Consider the following 6380-nt stretch of genomic DNA (forward strand, 5'->3'; position numbering starts at 1 on the left):
ATTTGACTATATGAAAGACATGTGGTGAAAAACAGTTAATATCTACATGGTGGATATTAAATAGAATAATACTGGGCAAAATAATATATCCTTGCATATCAGACTTTTAAGAAGTAGGTTATTAGATAATTTAGAAAGGTATTTTTCTTCTTTTTATATGGGAAAGCTACTAAATACTACCTTTTAAGTTTATACAGACATCTATTAAACAGCTTATTTTGTAACTACGTCATAAGCATTCATTTGTTCATACATTAAATACTGTGTTTATCAATTATAGATTTGTAAAAAACTTGCTCATCATATATGGCTATGGACTGTCTCCTTTACTCATATAATTTATAACTTTACATAAGATGTAAGTATATACACATGTTCAATAAAATAAACTCTATGTTATACTTCAAATAACTGCTCCATTCAGCTTGTGTTTTATTAATAACATTTTATAAAATACACCTACAAGGGGTTATAAGGAGAGATATCTATGTTAAAAATACATTTATGTTAAGATTTGAGCTGAGGCTGATTTCTAGCCTAATGCTGTCTTGCACATTTGGCCTTTTAAGTTATTCTTTGCATGTTGCACCCTGACCCTTTGCATTGTATGTGTGACACGGGAATCTGGTGGGTGCATCAAGTGCATACATTACACTGCAGTCTGCTTCATGTGTCAAACGGGGACAGGAGGTGGCAGCGCTGTATGCGTGTCTAACTGCTATGAGGGCTAGAACCTTATTAATGCTGTTTTGGGAAGTACAGCCTTAATATCACTTAAGAAAAAAAAAAAGATGAAAAGGTAAGTTAATTTACTGGACAACAGCATGTTTTGTCCTTCCTTAAAATACTGGCATGAACAGAAAAGTACAGTATAATTTTAAGTGGTAATTTTGTTATGTTGGAAGATTAAGTCATTAAAGAGATCATGAAGTTCTGGAGTAATACATATGTATTTTTTCTTCACTGTTTCTCCTCTCCAAGTGCAGTAGAAAGCCATGCTGCCAGGCCTTAGGTCATGGTGGACAGTAAAAGGAGGTGCCATCCTTGTGGTGTGCTCTTTGCGTTGATGCCGCAGATGCTTGCATGTCTGCCAGGTTGTCTGTAGCATTTTTGCTCTGAAGATGGTATCTGCATGTCCTCCTGTGCTTGATGCATAGAACCGCTCAGATACTCACAAAACCCCTTCCATGTTACCACAGTGGTAAAGGTTTCTAGGTGGTTTCGTCAGTTGTGCACAGATGCTTTTAAGGTCATGAAGGGAAGACCGTTGCTGAATTGCCTTCTGATGCTCCTCTATTACTACGGAACCAAGCTTTAATTATGCACTTAAGTTTTGGGGTTTTTTTGTTGTATAAAGGCCAGCATATTTAGCAACTTGCAGGAACAAGCACTGGGACGTCTCCCTGAAAATGTGCAAGTGTATTGCTTGCTAGAAAGGTCTCAAGGTCCTGTTTCCAAGACTAACAGGGAATCTCAGCTGTTATGCTCCAAGTGATAAAATCCTGCTGTAGATGGGAGGCCACATGACCACAAAGCCTGTGCTTAGGGTATTGAAATGAAGTGCTGGATGCTGAATACCTGGGAACAATTCCCTCTAGGGTTTATTCATATGAGCATTGCATTAGAGAATATCCCTCTCCTCCCTCTTCCCCCTCCAGCATTAAAGACTCAGTTTCTCACCAGGTCACCTCAGCATATGCACCTCTGAGACACTTAAGGTTGTGCAGGACACATGCAGTTTCTGTGGCCTGCAGTTGTCTCCACTGCAGTGTGTTTCCTGTTAGCTGTTCTGGCTAGAATCCCTCCTATTTCTGCTTGCTTCTGTTAATGTCCTTCTCAGGTGTTCACATTTGCCCAGTCAGTGTAAGGAGAAAGTAAGCTTGGGGCTTTTTACAGGGTTTTAATTGTAGCTGGATTGCTGAACTCCTAGAAACCTAAATTTCTAAATTATGGAAGTTAAATTTTTTGAGGTGAGGCACGTCTGGGTGCTGTGTTTATGAAGCGCACAGTGCTTATGAGCCCTCATCCTTGCTGGAGACAACATGCAGGGCTGCAGCTCTGTCAATACATACTGCTAGGCTTAAAGGGTATGTAGAAGCCAGGCTACTCCTGTTTATTTTTAGTGTAATAAGAACTGGAGGTCTCTGACAGCAGAAGGTAAAATTCCACTTAGGTTCCCAGATACAAAGTGAAGCTGAAAACATCTGACTCCTTGTATAAAGGGTATCAATTTTTACAGTGAGTTATAGCAAATACAGTGGCGGAGAGAAAGCATAACCTGCCTGCAGCCAGAAGACAGACAATGCAGAATTACCCCGAGTGGTTTGCTGGCTACCTGCCATTCCTCAATGGCAGAAGATAAAAGGCAGTACTAGGATAACTACCCTGACCCTATTTATTTCCAATAAAATACAGATATTTACATGAGATGAAACTGTTTGACATTCTGAAGCTGCCTGGCTCCAGTGACAGGAGACAAATGTTTACATGTGAGTCTTGTCTCTGTCCTGCTTCTGTTCAGCTCATACAGAATGGCCGTCTGTGCTTAAAACTGCCTCCTGTCAAAATACCTTTTCACCAGTGTTTTTGCCCCACTGGTGTGTAATGACAGCAAGGATCAAACCAGTCACCTTCCCCTGCTCTGAAACACCAGTGTTGGTAGAGACGGCTCCTTTCCTACTATTTGTTTAAGGAGGCTGTGGACATGGGCAGTAGGTCTAATAGCCACGCTATTGCAGCAGAAAAGCAATGCCTTAATTCCACATGATGAATATTACAAGTAGAGGTCTCCAGAATTTTCTTTTGATGCTTCAGGGACACTGATAGATTTCAGCCCTCTGAGACTCAGGAATCTGCCGTATGCCACCAAATTTGACATATGCTGTGCTGAGTCAGACTTTTTTGCATTTTACTAAAGCAGAAGCACGTGGACTAAGTCAAACAAATTTTTTATTTTCAGTTTTCAAGGTTTTGTCAACAAACACAAAAAGCTTTGCCTTGCACAGGATTATCTGTACTGCAATTCTTGCTTCAGATGTCAGTTTTAGATGTTACGATCTAAATGAAGATATTGAAATGTAATGGAGATGAAATCTGTATGACAATTTACTGTGAACGCTGTATTGTTTTCCTCAGGAGCTAAACAACATCCACTGTTGCTACCTGGGCTACATCTGTCCTTTGTATGGAGATTTCTGCTTCTTAATGCCAGGTAAAACCAAACAAACCAACCAAGCCTTTGGCCTCTGCCATTTACACCCCAGATGAAAATTCATGAGCAAGTACTAAATGCCCTGTATCACTTAATGCTTGTGAAGCAATGGACAAAATACAAATTTAAAATAAGCTACCCACGGGTGGATGTGTTGTGAATATTGCCTGGTTTAGAAAGTAATGTTCTTTTGCTTCTGTTCCAGACTTTGGGCACTTTTAGTTGACTTGGAACCACACCCCTGTAACGTTTGAAAACTACTTGTAGTACAGCTCTTTGGAGTAGGGACTCTTGCATTAATGTGTGTATGGCACTGACAGGCTACTTGTTTTGGGTTTGTGTCGTGGGGTTTTGGTAGTGGGGGAGGGGACTGCAGGGGTAGCTCCTGTAAGTAGCTGCTAGAAGCTTCCCTGGCTCCAAGTCAGACCCACCTCTGGCCCAGGCCAACCCAAACAGTGATGGTTGTAGTGCCTCTGGGAGAACAGATTTAAGAAGGGGAACCTGCAGCGGGGGAGGAGATTGGAATGTGAGAGAAACGCGTATGCAGAGACCAAAGTCAGTGAAGAAGGAGGGGGAAGAAGTGCACTGGAGGAGGTGATGCCCCTGCAGCTCATGGTAAGACGTCAGACTGTCCCCCTGCAACCCATGGAGGTGAACGATGGAGCAGATGCCCACCTGCAGCCCGTGGAGGACCCCATGCCAGAGCAGGTGGATGCCCCTGAAGATGGCCGTGACTCCATGGGAAAGCCCGCGCTGGAGCAGTCTGTGCCTGAAGGACTGCAGCCCACAGAAAGGACTCGCACCAAAGAAGTTCGTGGAGAACTGTCTCCCATGGGAGGGACCCCACGGTGGAGCAGGGGAAGAGTGAGGAGTCCTCCCCCTGAGGAGGAAGGAGCGGCAGAGACAAGGTGTGATGAACTGACCACAACCCCCATTCCCCATCCCCCTGTGCTGCTTGGAGGGGAGGAGGTAGAGAAAACCGGGAGAGGAGTTGAGCCTGGGAAGGAGGGTGTGCTGGGCAGAAGGTGTTTTAAGATTTGGTTTTACTTCTCATTACCCTTGTTTTGATTTGATTGGTAACAAATTAAATTGACTTTTGTTTCTTCCCCAAGTTGAACCTGTCTCTTGCCCATGACCATAAGGGGTGAGTGGTGAGACTCCCCTGTCCTTGTCTTGACCCATGAACATTTCTTGATATTTTCTCATCATCATCCCACTGAGGGGTTGGAAGGGAAGTGGTGAGGAGTGAGTGGTGCTTTGTTGCCAGCTCGGCTTAAACCACAACACTACTGCCTTCAGTCCTAACTGGGCCTTTTGGGCAGGATCACAATTAAACACTTACAGGGATGAAAACACTGAAGTGCTGGTTGGCAATCTCAGATCTAGCTGGATCATTGTTTCTGTGGTTCTTGTGCCCAGAGGCTTCATCAGGATCATCCTCGCTCTGCCTCAGAGAAATTATCTAACTAGATGAGGCAAAGAGTGGGAGGAGAGGTGAGACGCTGAGAGCAGAAAAGACTTGTCCAAGATGATGCAGTGCCAGAGCCAAAAATAGGAGCCAGAAAGCAATGCCCTTGTCCACATGACTCTCCTGGAAATAGTTCTTAAGACCTTGGAGTCTAATTCAGGTTTTTCCTTGGATCCTAAGCACTTGGGTCATAGATATATTTCTGACCTCTTGATTATGGAGGCAAATCGAATATCCCTTTTCTAGGAAACACCTATGAAAGATGCATGCGGACATTAGGTCGAAGGCCTTTTTCCTGGAGGAAAATGTTCTTCCTTTCCCCAAGGATGCTTTGGCCACCCTTCTTCTACTTCAGCCTCTTTCTGCTAACACCGCTTTCTTGGTATAGATTGTGTCATATCAAGTGCTATATGACTGCCATGTACAGGCCCAGGCAGATAAACCCTCCTTTAGCTTTTCATTTCTCTTGGCATTTGTCTAGTGCCTGGTTGGGTACACTCAGGCTGGTCCCTCAGTGAATCCCTCCTCTTCCCAGCTCAAGGCATAAGACACAACACAAATGGGCCAGCGTGCTGCTGGCTGAAGTGCAGACCTTGTCCCTTTTTGCTTTTTTAGCTGTTTTTATCTACTTTACTATTCACAGATCCAGGAGCTTTCCCCAATTTTCTTTTTCTCTTTTAATTCCCAAGCTGCTATTTTTGGGCCTCCTATGGCTTTCCTGTCCATTGTGCTGGTTTTGGCTGGGATAGAGTTAATTTTCTTCACAGTAGCTAGTATGGAGCTATGTTTTAGATTTGTGCTGAAAACAGTGTTGATAATTCAGGGATATTTTCATTATCGCTGACCAGTGCTTACACAGAGTCAAGGCCTTTTCTGCTCCTCACACCACCCCACTAGCAAGTAGGCTGGGGGTGCACAAGAAGCTGGGAGGGGACAGAGCCGGGACAGCTGACCCCAACTGGCCAAAGGGATATTCCCTACCATATGATGTCATGCTCAGCATATAAAGCTGGGGGAAGAAGAAGGAAGTGGGGGATGTTCGGGGTGATGGCGTTTTTCTTCCCAAGTAAGCATTACGCATGACGGAGCCCTGCTTTCCCGGAGATGGCTGAACACCTGCCTGCCGATGGGAAGTGGTGAATTAATTCCTTGTTTGGCTTTGCTTGCGTGCTTGACTTTTGCTTTACCTATTAAACTGTCTTTATCTGAGCCCACGAAGTTTCCTCACTTTCTCCCTTCCGATTCTCTCCCCCATCCCACCAGGGGGGGAGTGAGCAAGTGGCTGGGTGGGACTTAGTTGCTGGCTGGGGTTAAACCACGACACCCATGCATCTGCCATGAAGAACAACGGTCGCTGTGGCACTACTGCCGTCCTCCCGTCCAGCTCCATTGGAGCCGTTTTTCCCACACGAGGAGTTTTTGGTGTGGACGTAGCCCCTTTTTAGCTGCTTTCCGTACTCCAAGCATCACCTCCCAAGACGAAGCCCCATCTCCTTAGCCGTGTGCTTCCAAAAGGATGTGTTCGGTAAGAAGCACCCTCTGTTCCCCCTTACAAGACACTCGCTGTAGAAACATCTACTTAATTAAATGCCTATAGCTCCCTCCAACTTCACGCAGCGCCGGGGCGGTGCTGCCACCCCCGCCGCTGCCCTTGGCCGGCCCCGGGCGGGCGGAGCGGGGCGGGCCGGGGGCGGGCCGGGG

The sequence above is a fragment of the Aquila chrysaetos genome, chromosome 1 (assembly GCF_900496995.4).
Source record: "Aquila chrysaetos chrysaetos chromosome 1, bAquChr1.4, whole genome shotgun sequence".
Lineage (NCBI taxonomy): Eukaryota > Metazoa > Chordata > Aves > Accipitriformes > Accipitridae > Aquila > Aquila chrysaetos.